General features: G+C 41.9%; 1 long non-coding RNA gene across 1 annotated transcript in view; it reads left to right on the top strand.

Moving 5' to 3' along the window:
- Nucleotides 1-14971, top strand: part of LOC119148733 — a 24606-nt gene extending 9635 nt beyond the window's left edge. The window contains exons 2-3 of the long non-coding RNA XR_005104474.1: nucleotides 820-962; nucleotides 14753-14971. This is a non-coding gene — a long non-coding RNA (uncharacterized LOC119148733). The remainder of the gene's footprint in view (nucleotides 1-819; nucleotides 963-14752) is intronic.

Genomic DNA, 14971 nt, shown 5'->3' with positions numbered 1-14971 from the left:
TCACTGATTTTGCAGCATGATTAGGCATTTTATTGACAAGTACAGATTCAAATCCTTTAGGCTGAAGAAAGCTTAAAGCTCAGATTTTTCACTTCCCAGGGAAATGCTCTAACCCCTAGGATACCACATTGTCTCATCTGCTACAGGATGTTAGAAATTTCTTTAATGAAAAATAAATGAAAATACTAATGTTGTAATTTTACAGTTGCTCAGAGCGTTCAGTTATGCTAAATTGTCTTGCTGTTTCTATGCATCAGCCTTCAAATAAATAGTATATCAAAAGGAAGGATGGTTTTAACCTTACATCTTGACATACAGAAGTAGTATTGGAGGGATTCCTTCTCTTGCATGTTTGTTAAGGAATTCTAGCTGAGTGGGTTCTGCATGGAGCTCTGAGATCTGCAAGATAAACTGTGCTGCCAGAAAGCTGGGCATACTGCTGCTACCCTGAAAGGACGTCAGGAAGAGAGCTGTGGAAGGTACTGGCGCAGAGGCAAAAGAAGAAGCCATGTTCCAGGAGGTAGAGAAATGCAGAAGGAACGCAGCAGAGAACTTGGAAAGGTTTGTTGTAATAAGGAGGAGTGTCGAGGTGAGGGACAGCAACACTGGCTCACAACTACCCTAAGCAACTTCCAGCATGTTTTCTTGTAGGTCTGTGATCCCGTACAGTGTTATGAGTACACAGCTCCTCTCTCCCTGCAGCGTGGGTCAGACCTCTGTGTCTTGTTCTGGAGAGAGGCATGTGCCATTCACTGCAAAGATTCCTTCGCAGATGCTTAACAGGGAGTTAATCTGTCCTTTTCATTTTTGCTACTGCAGAGTGAGAATGATTCCATGGAGTCGGACAGCTCAAGCAATTGAAAGGGGAGAAACAGTTCTCATCCATGTAGTCTCTAGCCAGTCCTGCATCACATGTCCAAGTAAAGATGTGAAAGGGAAAGGAAATGAGGAGAGACAAGGAGGTAAGTGAAACTCCTGCATTTTTCATCAGTTTCTGTTCATGCAGGTTGCAGTCTTTTTGATAAGGACCATTAACTGTTACTATCAAGCAGCTTTTCTAACTACATAACTATTTTAATCCTCTTGCATACATTGGCAAAATTAATACAGACCATTGCTTGTTTTTAACACTCGGTGTTGTCCATTTAGTTGTAAGGAAACGAGAAGCAGCAGCTGTGCCAACGTATTATTATTATTAATGTATATGAAAACAGTGAGTAACCTACGCAGTTCAGTTACAGGGATCCCCATGTCCCCAAGCCAGCAATTGCAGAGATTCACACTTCAACTGATATTTTATTCTGTAAATGAAAATAAAAGCCCTCAGCTACATAATTCCTTACAATTAATTAGGCACAAAGTACTCTGTAAAGATTAATACTGCCATTATCCCAGGAGCGCTCAAAAAACCCAAAACCCCCAAAAGGCAAAAGAAGCACTTTAAAATCTGTAAGGTATCAGCACAACATGTCTAACAACAGTTCACAATCCACAAAACAGCACATGCATTTGCAGCAAGTAATTACTCATTAGAATTGTCAGGCGTGGAATGAATTTGAACACATATGGCATCTCTAATTTCCAGCGCCTGCTTTAACTGTAAGTCTATAGTTCTTATGAGGGCACATTGTTTGGTCAAGGGATCTATCAGTATGTGGGCTCTGCTCCACAAAAAAATATCCACCTCTAGTTTTCCAGTTACAGACTGTGCAATCTTGACATCCAGGTGATTTTGTGCCATTTTGGTTTTGTGGCACATGCACAGGCCAACCTTACCCTGATTCTTCTAAATGTACTGGACTGCAAGTAAAATTGCTGAGTCTGTTTCAGTACTTGAATGGATTTCTTCAGTCTTGTACCATGGCCCTGAAAGACTGGAGTACCTCCCTTACAGCCACGACATCCTCCAGACATTGTGGAGCCATTACTGGTCATCCCGTGTCAGCAAGGCAGTGCAATCCCACCTACCATGCTGTGCCTTGTTCTGCTGCTCCTTAAGTGCTGATGGATTACAACGCACCATTCATCTTCTGTGCCAGATTTATCATATGCTCTGTGTTCAGTCTCCATACGCAAGGCCTTCACATAATGATGAACTGTCTCTCTGATCTAGCATCCCAAACCACAACTGCTAGTAAACACAGAACCAAACAGCGTGCACGCCCTGCAAAGCCATATGCCTTGGCAGACTAACACAGTTTCTGCCCTTGAGCCTACTAAGAAAAAACAAGTCTCACAATGCACAACAGGGAAGTGTCCTCCTGGGAACAGATAGATCTGCATTCCCATGGAGAGGGTGGATTTGCCCCTACCGACTGTCATAAAGCCGTTAGGCACAGCATGAGCACCGACAGCCATTGATCGGAGCCTGTTAGGCAAGACAGCGTGCGTGGGAGCAAAGGGACTTTACCCATCTCAAGCCTGACGTCTGTATGTGTGGATACTTCCTAACACATACCTGCCTTGTAAGGTCAATTATTTTTTCTATACCGACTTACAGGGGTCAGGCAGCCTTTGTCACATCTTTTGGCAGATGCTGCTGTGTATGAACTTGGGCATCAGCCCATCCTCAAGAGATGTTCCAGTGTAAACCAAACCAGATCTGGGAAGGACTTAGTGTCTAGAAGATTTCAGCTGGTGACATTCTTCATTGTTAGAAGAAAATCTCACAGAAAAGGTAATGCAGAACCAGAATACAATCTTCAGCGGCTCTTGCTGTCAAATGTTTGCAAGTGGGCATGTACAAATGGAGATTTCCTGGCATTTATTTCCGGATGTGGGCATATATTCTCAAGGATGTCAAAAGATTTATTTCTGGAACAACAAGATTGGATGAAAATTCCTAGTAAGACCAGTGCTTTTCCTAGTTAATAATAAAGCTGTTTTTAATAATAATGTAGCAATGAAGAATGAGTTAAAATAGAAAATAATCTCAGGATTTACTACTCAGGAACTCATAATGATCTTTTCCCGTTTGAATGCGCTTTGACTATAGCTTATACATGAATATTTTGGCTTGGCTTCAGCCCAGCAATTTAGAAGTGACTGAAGTAAAGAGCCGAGAAAAGAAAGATTCTTGCAGCATTTCTCAAAAACGTTATAATACAAATATATACGAGAAATAGAGTCAATGCTCAACAGCAATGACCAGTATTGGTGCCACAGATACTGCCTTCCGTAGCACAGTGAAAGCACGGTCTTGCCGATCAGAACCAGCTTGAATCCAGCAGCAGCAGGCAGCATCTGCACTGCACCCTGCAGCAGGACTGCAGTGTTTCTGTGATTTCCCCGACAGAAGCGCATGAAGTCTGGCAGAGGTGAGACTCCTCACAGCTTCTATGTGCACGCTGCACCTATCGCCTGCTCAGTCCCGTATGTCCTGAGTAAGTCAGGTTTGCTATGCAGGCTGCCTGCTGCAGCACAGCGTTTGCACCTGCACACTCACGGTGTCCCCAGTTGCAGATCTGGTCTGTGCATGCCCAATAGTCTTTTCTCAGGACGCCCAGCAGTCGGCTCCGAACCATCGCTGCAAGCTGCCCGATACTTAGAAGTAAACGTCAGTGGACTTCTAGTTCATCCAGTAGCCTTGTCCTGGTTCTTCACAGGGCTTAGTAGCTCACATACAGCGTGGGACAAAGGCAAGAAACTTGCCTGGGCTGAGGAGAAACGGGAACTAGTTCCCCAGGAATCTGGAGTGCTGGGCAGTGCCATGCAGGGTCATTAGTGTGACTGTCATTTTTGCTGTCTGCGGCTATGTTATCTAGATTTTAGGGCTATCTGTCTGGAGTATCCTTGCCTATCGTGCCCCTGAACTAAGTAAAACGACAGTTTGAAACCTGAAAAATAAATAAACTTTCAGTAATTCACATCCTCTGAGTAGTTCTATTGACTTAATGTTAAAATGGTGTGTAAGCAAATTTGATGCCTAAAATTATCATAAGGCAAACTAAGCTGATGAAGGTTTGAAGTAATACTAACTCTGTCTTGTTCCAGACATAGATAGTAATTATCAGTCCTCCAGTAAAGGACAAACTTGCAAACAGAACCTCCCAGATAAGTTGTAAGGAATTTCTGATTGTTTCAGTTTAGACAATTTTTTTTTTAAATTTGGCTTTATTTTATTTGTCCTGTTTCAGAAGACTATCGAAAAAACATTTTTGTCTTCACCTTCCTATGAGAAGGCAAGGACACAAGTTTGAACAATAGAAATTCTAACTAGGTGTAAGAAAAAAAAAAATACTGCAATGATAGCCAAGCACTGAAAGAGGTTGCCCAGCGAAGCTGTGGACTCTCCATCCTTGGAGCTATTAAAAACCCAACTGTACACGGTCCTGAGCAACCTGACCCTGCTGGCTGGGCTCAGAGCAGGGCAGCTGGACTAGATGACCTCCAGGGGTCCCTTCCAAGCTAAATCTATTCTATAACCTTTTGTTACATAGGTAGCATTTCGCATCTCTGTTGTATCTGGAAGGATGCCCAAACCTAGAAAGAAAATATGCCTTTGAGAGCTACTGTGGTGTAAGTGCCGTATAGCTGCTGCAAACATTTTGCTTTCTAAGAGCTATTAGGCTAAGATTACACACAACACATCCTCTGAAGAGCTGGATTCTCATCTATCAACAGAACAGGTTTTTCTTGTAACCTTACGAATGTTAACTTACGTAGCCTTGGGCAAAACATTTGTAATTCATGTGCTGCTCTGCTAGTTTTGGCAAACCTGCAGGTGTTGCTGGTTGTGTCGCTGGGTCTGTAAACCCTGACACATGTTCTTAATTTTATAGTCCTACACAGCCAGCCATACTACAAAAAGTGCAAATATTCACATTGGTAAGGCTAAGCCACTGCACACGTTTGCAAATGTCTGCATTTGTACCTCATTTAGCACAAGCGGGCTCCAGTCTGGCCGAGCTCTCGCTGGACACTGCTGCAATCTTGGTGTAATAATGTGGAAGTCCCCAATATTAACTTGACTGTACTGAGCTACATACATCTGAACGGAGAATATCAATAGTTTAATAATCCCCATTATGCTGAATTTGTATTATAAAATACTGATTTTGGCATAAGCCCCTACTGCTGCAGTTAGACTATGCCTAAAGCCAGAAGCTTAAGTTATTGATCAAACCCCTTTTGTTTGTGGTGATACAGACAAGTGGCGAAGTTCCTGATACAAACTTGGAACAGATGAAACTAACAGCCGAACAGATCAGATAGTGGGCAGGGAGGGTAAAGCTGTCAGTCATGATGCAGAAAATGGAGTTACACTAAATTAACATTTTATTTGGAAAGTAGCAGGAAGATAAAATTAATACATTGCAGTAAGGGGGAGATACTTTATATCCCATCATTATCTACTACAGCTTGTTAAAAAATAACCAGTCGTGAAAAAACCCCACCAAATTAAGGGAGCCAGTTAATCTGCAGAGAGTTTATTAAGGAGTTCATTAAAAAATAATCTGAATAATTTTGAACTTAAACAACTGCTTGAAACCTGAAGAAGTTCTGTTTAGTCTGGAAAAAAACGTTTTACTCATAATTAAACTGGGTGAGTGCCATGACATGGGGAACTACAGGCCATGCAGTCCGCACTGAGGAGCAATTGTAGGGGACATGCTGCGTACAGGATCATGACTAATGCTCATCAACAACTGAGGGCAGACACTGCTCCTGCAGGAAGGCTGTGGGATGGATGCGACTTCCTCCTAACCCTGCTAACATCAGGTCATGTAATGTTTGCTGCTGGCAGGAACCGAAGGCTTTCCAGCTCTGCGTAATGCCACAATGTCTCTGTGGCTTCTAATAATGGATGTATTTCGCTGAGAAGCCAAAGAGAAGACCAGGTGATACACCAGGAACCCAGAAATTCCTATCTGAAGCAAACTGTATCAAATACATCTGGGCAAAGCACAAATTTGGTTGATAAACTCTGACATAATTACTTTATGTAATAGACTTTTTGAAGGCATTTGTAAGATATTAAACAGGTACCTGTTAAATTTTTGATAAGAGAAAATTACAGCATATGAGTAACTTCCATGCTGATTCACAAGCTGCTAGATATATGACAGTAACAGCAACACATATTTGATGGAAAAAACTTACGGTCTTAGGTTATTCAATAAGGCTTCTGCTGGAGCAGAATTAAAGTAGTATAATGACATGTTCACATTAGAAGAAAAACTAAAGTAAAAAATAGTCAAGCAAGACAAGTAATATCTACAGAAAATCTGATGCTGCCCTTCGGACATTCAATTAGTATCTGTGAGCATTAGTTGTTCATCATGACCCTAAAGCCACAAAAGGAAAATTAGTCTTTGTAATATTAGATCACAATCTTTTTTCTTACCTGCATGTAAGATACACACACATCTTTAATCAGTAAAAGAAATGAAACTGGAAAAAATTAAAGGAATATCATAGTAAAACCAATCTTTAACAGTTACCCTGATAAGACCTCCGAACACCTGACTACTATCTGAAGAAAGAAACAAGGTGCCTGTGTAAACCTTGCTCTGCACCACACAATAGAAAGCAGGAGTAACCCTAACAAAGCCTAAAATACATGGCATGAAACTGCTGGCAATGGGAGTTAAATCAGGCTGTGCAGCTTCTTTCAATGCAATACATTTGATCAGTGTGAGGCACTGCAGAGGGCGTGCAGGAATTTCTTACTTTGCTAGGGAGAGGGAGGTCTGTCCCTCCCCAGGCACTGCTGACGCAGATGTTGGTGAGGTGGAAGAATCGCTGAGGTACCTGTCTCATTCTGTCTGTGCTAATGGAACCACTCAGGTGTTAATGCATTATTACACTGCGTACATCCACCACTAAATACATAGGCAGCTGTTCAAAAATGTGCATTACATCTGTAATATTCTGTTAAAAGGGGAGAGATTCAGTAAGCCCCTGACTGAAGGTCATAATTTAAATATTTTCAGCCCCAATGAATGCAAATACACAGATGTAAAGACAATGCACTTCTTTTTCTTTTCTGTTTTTTTTTTCTTCTACAATAATATTATTTTTTTTTAATTATATTACCTCTTGAGCTTTTAATGGGATTCCTTCCTTAGCAGTCGGTGGGGAGTGGATAATGTCCTTATACAGAGGCTGTATCTGTAGCACATACAGCTGTTGCTTTTCAAAGTGTCAAAAAATGTTCAGTTAGAACTAGACTTTCCAGATGCAAACAGTACACATATATTTTTAAGTGTTAATGTTTGGGAAAACCTTAAACTGGAAACTGGGATGATTTAATTTCTCATGTTCTTAACGAGTTCTGCAGTTCCCAATCTTTAAAGTGAGTTAAGTAAACTGAGAGCCCCACAGTTCTGACTCCATGTAAGGTGGTGGGTTTGTTCATACTTCTAACATACTGTTAGTTGTCTACATTTACATTCAGTGACTTGGTTCGCTGAGTCAGTGTCTTCCTCAAACACCATGAGGCCTTCTGCATACATCCCTAACCTACTGCACAAAAAGAAGCGGAAAGAGAAAGTTGAAACTCTTGACATAAATAGATCTACAGTTTCCCTTTGCTTCTCAAATCACGTTCAAAAAGTCTGTGAAGTGCAGGGGGTTACTCACAAGCTTAAATGACATTACTCTTTGGGCACAGAGTGCTCAGCACTGTCTAGGAAAATGCCTGAATTTCAATGGCACTGCTCATGGTGAGTTTACTTGTGTCTAGGCTGTGTCTTCAGATCACATTAGATAATCCCGTGAGGAGTTGTTTCGCCATTCAGCTCAAGGCTTGGTGATGCAAATTTTATTTGTAATTTTGTCTGAGTACAGACACCTGCTACTTCAGGCTTGTGGATTACAAGGTATGGCTTGCTACAGGTTTCCAGCTGCAAGTCCAATGCAAAATCCCAGCATAAAAATCTGGAAATAGCAAATTCCTTTTACATGAGGAGCACAAGGAATTACTAAAATAGAAATCTTTGGAACACAGTTGTTCCAGGATCTCAAACATAATTTTACTCTGTAGGAAATGATGAACTTGATGCACTGGGCACTAACAGAAGAAAAGAGGAGAATGTATTTTAAAGCACTTCATTGTTGTCTTCAGGAGATTTTTTAAATGTACCTACTGTGTGAGGGAAGACTTAATTTTTAGCTGGTTCTTTGAAAAATTAACTCTTAAAACGTCTGCAACATAATTTATAAAAGGAACGTGTTTGAGACCACATTCAAGTGCCGTTCAAATGACTGTCCCCAGACTGTTCACTGCCGTATCTTCAGGTACGGTGTATGCAAGGCCAGTTCTTGTTCATTACGTGTTAGTCCTTCCTTGGTATGTTACGACTAAAGGTAGCACTCTGCTGTTGCCTGGCTATACACGGAGTGATGCAAACACCAGGGTGTAAGAATGAAAAACAGAAGGGAAAGCTATCTTGAACCGTTAGCACTTCTCCTGTTGAGAAAACAATGTTAATTTTTTTTCAGGACACCCCTACAAGCAGGCAGCAGGACAATAAAGATTGGCTTTTAAGTCCAGAGCAAATCTTGTTAACTTCAATCCCAGGCAGATCTGCAGTTTAATCTGGATAAAGATTACAGAGTGATTTACAAATGACAGCATTAACCTGCCTGTAATTAATTTATCTTTATTTCTACTATTAATTACGTAAAAATCAATTCTGCTTTTTTTTGTAACCTGTTCCTTTCCATTGTACTTCTGCGATGAGTCGCTTTTAAAAATAATCTGTTCTTTAAATTTTCCTAGATTTTTCTGTGGTGGTAGCAATGACTCCACACACAAATGAGGTTCGCGTACAGGGCACTACCACAAAGGCCATACATGCTTATAGCACACACTAATTTAAGACTTAATTTCAGGACGTGCTGATGGACAAAGGGGTAATACTACAGTTACCATTTTCAGTGCAAATGAGACTGTCTCATTCACGTGGAATGTGTCCGGGATGACTTACTACCTAGGTAGTGGTACGCAGTACAACACACTTAAAATAAAAGCTGGATAGTATTATACTGGAGGATGAAATCTGACTGAAGACTGGCAAACAAGCTGCTTTTAACAATGAGTGGTTTAAGTAAAATTAATGAACAGCCCGAGAAAGTTAACTGCATGTTACTTACTAGCCTATTATTAGCAATTCCTTGGGTCTGAAGTTAAAAATCACCACACCTGACAAGCGTTAAGTCTTAAAGCCAGGCGACTCCATCACAACCTCAAGACTATGGAAATCTGGACAGGTCACATATATCGAGTCGCCCACCAGCCTGAGAGCAGCACAGCACGCCGGGCTTGCCTGGTTCTGCCCACGCCAGCACCCGCCCCTTCCACCCTGGGCCGCTGGGCTGGTGGCAGGGGTGTGAAAAGCAGCGTGCTGTTTTGAGAATGGAAACATCATCTGGAGGGTTACAGGGCTGATAATTACTGACGCTGCCCCCTTCTATAGCAAGACCTGAACGGTCTTCGGAGAGCGCTCCCCAAAACAGTAACGAAAGAGGTGAAAATGCCTTTTGGTGGCTGTCCTGTTCCACACAAAGAATGACTCATTTTAGGCACTCTACAGGGAATGTTTAAGCTAGATTTCTTCTTATGCCTCAGTTATCCCATCTGTGCTGTTTGCTCATTAATTTAAGGGAAGCCAAAGGGAACTTTTCACTACCCTTCTGTCCTCGCTATCTTGTCCTCTTCACAGCCCCAGGGCACGGCTGTTTGCAACAGAATGGAAACCATCACGAGGCTCTTGACTTCCCAAAAAATATTTTCAGCAAACTGCCTAGAGCTGACAATGAGCATATTGTGCTTCTCCCACCACACCCCTGCTGCTGGAGATTGTCCCGCAGCCGCTCCGCTCTGCCCCAGATGGCCTGGCACACCCGCTCCACGCCGAGGGCAGACCCCCAAGTGTAGAGGACTGAGGGCGGCGGGTTGATCAGCATTGATAACATGCAGCTGTGGCCTTGCCTCAGCGGCAGTGGGTTGGTTGACATGGATGATGTGCAGCTGTAGCTCGTTCCAGCTAAGTGGTTAAATAGCCCTGAGGATGGTGGGAGGGGGAGCAGCAGTGTGGTCTGACCTCTGGAGGAAGGTGCTACAGCACGGACAGTAGAATCTGACAACGGTAAAGCCCTGTTGCAGCCTGCTAGTTTGATTGTGCTGCAACAACTGGTGCCCCGTGTGAGGACAACTGAGTGGGACTCGACTACAACACGTAAGTGCAGCAGTAACCGCACCTTGTGCAGGCACTGCTGCTGTGCTGGGCTGTGGGCTGCAGCCCCGCCACCCCCCGAGCCCCAGGGACACCCTGCTGAAGAAGACCAACCGAAACAACAAAGGCTGCAGCACTCGAGCTTTTCCTTTGGAGCTGGTTTTCCACCCCGCAGTCAACACGGTACATGCGGTTCCTTAAGAAGCCTGTTGGAGCTGGCCCTGGCCCTGCCTGCCCCTTACACGAGCAGGACCGCTCTTCCAATTGCTATGACCCCTCTAAACACACTGAAATATTGCGATAATGATCACCTGCCAGATCACCGGTGACTGGGATCACCTTCCTGGTATTCCCACAGGGACACGTTTTGTTACTTTTCAGATGTATTATTAAGAATACACGGATCTCTTAGGAAAGCACACGCTTCTGCTAAGCATCACTGTACCAAAAGGCACATTAAGGGGGAGCTTTCTGTTCACGCAAAAGCAGCCAAATGCCCAGCTTTTATTGAAGCAAAGTGTTTTCTGGGACCCTAGCTTTAACTGTACGCCACTGAAGACATGCACAGGCATGTTAAAGCCTGACACACAGGATACGTTTTATGGCCCTCCACCCCCTTGCATTATCACCTGTATGGTTTTATGAAAGAACTGAGAAGCCACAAAGCTTCCTCAGCTCCCTCAGCCACCAGCAACATCATCGGCTGCACCTTCAGCTACCCACGTGCTAGATTCAATGCTACTGCCGGACACCTCTCCTGAAGGACAGTACACGTGGAAATATTTCTCTATTATTCATCTCTGGTAATCTTTCCTACTCTGAATTTCTGCTACTTATCACCTGCCCTGTAATGTAAGGACACACTTTTTTTCCCTAGGTAAAAACTACAAGGAGTGAACCACAAGCCACAGTATTTACATACTTTTACCCTTTACGCTGTGCGTACTCCACAGTAAAAAAAGAAAAGCAGTACTTTCTTTGAAGATGGTAACTGAATTCTACTGTATAAAAGCATACCAAAAGCAAAAAAAAAAAAGGACCCAAGTTTTGTCCAGGACTTGTCTATTTCTGTAGAATATAACTATAATGTTATTTCTATATAAAATATTTCTATATAAATAACAGAAATTTCAATATAAACCAACTAGAATGTTATTTCCCATTGGGAAGGGTATAAATTTGAACAGCTGCTGAACTCCCATATTTATTTTGCATCACAAACACTTTTAACTGTTCATTCATTTTAGAGCAATCTAAGATAATTCATACAAGTCTCTTGGACTTGCACCGTGGGTGTTATTTGAGGAGTGTTGTCATAATGAACAACTCTCCTCATTTATCAATAAACCAAGGTCTTTGGCACCAGACATTTGTAAATTTAAATTTATTCAAAAACCTAGTAAGACTGCACTGAAATAACGCTTTTTTTGTACTCCGTGTGATCGCTGTTGTTATTGAGACTAGTCTGGCATCAGTTGCATGTAAGACCTCACATTAGCATGTACTGAGCTCTGCCATCGTGACTCAGAATTATTCTACTACTAATGCAGCTTTTCACTAGATAGTGATCACTGAAGTATTTCATTTTGTGCTACTGCATTCCACAGATGTAAACCAGTCTACCTCTACATTAGCAATATTTACTTCCCAGCAAAAGGAAGAAACAGTAATTAAAATTGCAGTTGTGTCGTTCTCCCGCTCATAGCCCCTCTTTGCTACGCTGCTTCCCATTAACTCAGAGGAGAGCTTCTTCCCGGGCTGCTTGGAAAAGATGCAAGCAGCTCGGGTAGGGTTCCCCTCACCTAGCTTAGTTATGCAGACTGGGCATGTCCCAGTTTCTAGACTCCGTCACCAGTCAGGCACCTTTGGGGATTCACTTGCACGTTCCAGACACATTTTAGATGAAGTAAACCACCTTCCAGAGTACATTCTCTCCATCGGCTAGAGAGAGAGCCGAGATGATCTAGACTAAACACAACTCTCAGGCATTTACTTTGCCAGCTGTATGCACGCCAGAGGGTGGGGAGGAATCTTCTGTTCATTTCTAGCACTTCCATGTCATCCGCACCTTCCAGTTAGGCAAGAGGAAGAGAAGTCATATACAAAGAGCACTGAAGAAAAACAAGTGACTAATTCCTGAAGGGGTTTTTGTTTGGTACGTGCTTTTTTGTTTGGTTGTTTTGTGGTTGTTGGATTTTATTATTTTTTTTTTAAACTAAAAATTGTCTCTCGATTTTCCCTTTGTTGACCGTATTCTTTCATTACCTATAGTCTCTTCTGGCTATTAATTTTTTCTTCCTTGACATTAGTATTTCTTGAAAGAACTATTAATTCTAGACTAGAAGTATTCATTGATGCCTTCTGGATAAATTCCAAGCCTTTCCAAATTTAACATTTCAACAGCACTTCACCCTCTCTTCACATACAGTTCTTCCCTCCCCAGTCTGCAGTCTGACTTCTGTCCTGCACACCACCTCCTCCCCTAGTGTACTTCTGGGAGCGCACGGGAAGAGTTTCCTTTTGCTCTTGTACAACAATTCTCAAGAAGCCAGTACTAAAATATCTTTAAAGAGATACCGAGACGTAGCAACACTTAAAGCTGTAAGGAAACGTAAGCAGTTTAAAAGGATTTTACACTCCCACTCTTCTCCATGTGCTGGAAAAACACCCTTCCCACAGCTTAGAGGAGTATTGCATTTTCCTTACCATTAGTATTAAACCAAAAAAAGCCAATTATTTAAATAATGACAGAGTATATGAAATTTCACAATCCTGGCAAAGCTGAGACAAATGGACTGTTTCTGAATCTGTGAATGAATGCTGATGCCCTCTTTTGTTAGCTGCAAAAAACCAATACTGCTTTTTAAAAGAGTCTGTTTCTTATTAAAGTTTAGAATACTCATTATTCTGGTATCTGAGCTCCAAAATGTACAGCACAATACTCCTCGACACCTTGAAGCAATTTTATATAAAGGAGAACAGTTTCTTAAACTTTTGTATCATTCTCAATTCAAGGCTGCAGAAGACAGTAAACAGTGGGTGCAGTTGCCTGCATACTCTGAATTCTATTTCTTGCCCTGTTGATTTAATGTCCTCACCGGGATAACAGGCCCTATGGAAAAAAAACACCATCACAGGTGTTGAACACAAGTTGTAACTACACCCTGATTTTTTTTCCCCCTTAAGGTGTAGACTGACTGTTTTTTCAGGAAGACGAAGGATAGAAAGAATTAACAGGGCTCCACACCCCCCATTATCTGGAAAAAATACACATAGCACGCCCGATCGGCATGGCACTGGGCAGCATCCAGCCGTGCATGTGGCTCGGACTACTAAACCGGTATGACTTGAATGATTAGGCTCATGCCAGAGGCCCACAGTTTGATCTTCAAAATGTTAGTATGTGGTTGGTAGGGATCTAACTTTTATTACATGAAGTGCAGTTAAACAGCTGTTAAGAAAAAAATCTGGAACTATAAAAAAAATAACAAGTGAAGCATATAAAAATACTTGCCCAGCAACTCCTGCATCAACCAGTGATGTGGTGTGACTTGACCTACACTGCACCAGCATGGACAGATGAACAGCAGCAGTTTAAGGGGAACTTAAAAACATTACAGCTAGTCAGTAGAAGACTATAATAAGCAATGCAAAGGCTTGCCGCTCTAGTGAAGCCTTTATATTCTAAAAGACTATTAGCAGTGCATACTTCTTTTACTTGTGATGTAAACACAGCCACCTACAAGGTACTTCTTTCAAAAAGCAAAGGCCATCCATTGAGGGAACTCTTGCTGCCACAGCACAGAATCCTGTTCTTGGGACCGCTGTAAGGTGGAGATGGCCACAACACAGAACGTACTTCTCAGACCTTTGCTACTATTTGAAACATACTGAAAAAACAAGAATCTGCTCAGTGCAGAGTTGAGTACTACATGTTTTGATTCTGGCAATGTAACCTCTAGGTTTTTTTGGTGGCTTGACTGGCCTTTCAAAGGTATTTTTAAAATTTTAACTCTTAACTGCTTATGTTAAATGGGTCAGGAACTGCCTACTTTACAGACTACCTCTTTCTCAGTCTCTTCCTTTTCTTAAGCCCACAATGTCTAATTAAGTATTTAGAAGGAACCAGGGAAAGAGACATTTGTAATAGTGCTCCTGTGCTTTCCGACTCTGTGTACCTCAGATGCTCCTCAAGATGCGGTGGAAGCACTCTGTGGCTTTTGCAATTTCTTAGCAAGACAAGGAATTGGTAAGCCAGAAACAGCCATGACAGAGTTGGTTTGTTTTTTTTATTTATTTTATTTTTTATTTTGTTTGGGAAGACCATTCCTGTAAACAGAACTGAATAATGGAACATGGTTTTCATGCAAAGTAAGACTTAGTTCCACTGTCTCTAGAAGACACTAACTCTAAACTGACTCTGTCATTGCTGCTTTTGCATGCAGTGGCTGATCCTCTTTTCACATACTCCCAAATAAATCTATGTGAATTTTTGTCACAATAAAAATGAAAGGTAATTTTAAACAATAGCAAGAACTCAAGACTGTTTTCTCCTCTTTTCCTCATTCCAGCTTATCAGGCCGTATATGTCTTCATGAAAGAGATGACTAGACTATTGAAGCTAACACCTCTGCAACAACCACCTCTGCCTGCACATCAAGCTGCCAGAAGAAACTGTTCTGAAGTTGCAAACACTGTTTAATCCTGTACAATTCTGATGGGTAAGCCTCTCTTCAAACAAGGTTTTCAGTAGCAGCTGGGTAGGCAGAAGGAGATAAGAAACATTGCAA

This window comes from Falco rusticolus, chromosome 5 (assembly GCF_015220075.1).
Source record: "Falco rusticolus isolate bFalRus1 chromosome 5, bFalRus1.pri, whole genome shotgun sequence".
Classification (NCBI taxonomy): Eukaryota; Metazoa; Chordata; class Aves; order Falconiformes; family Falconidae; genus Falco; species Falco rusticolus.
Note: the sequence above shows the minus strand (reverse complement) of the source record. Positions and strands in the feature narration are given on the sequence as shown.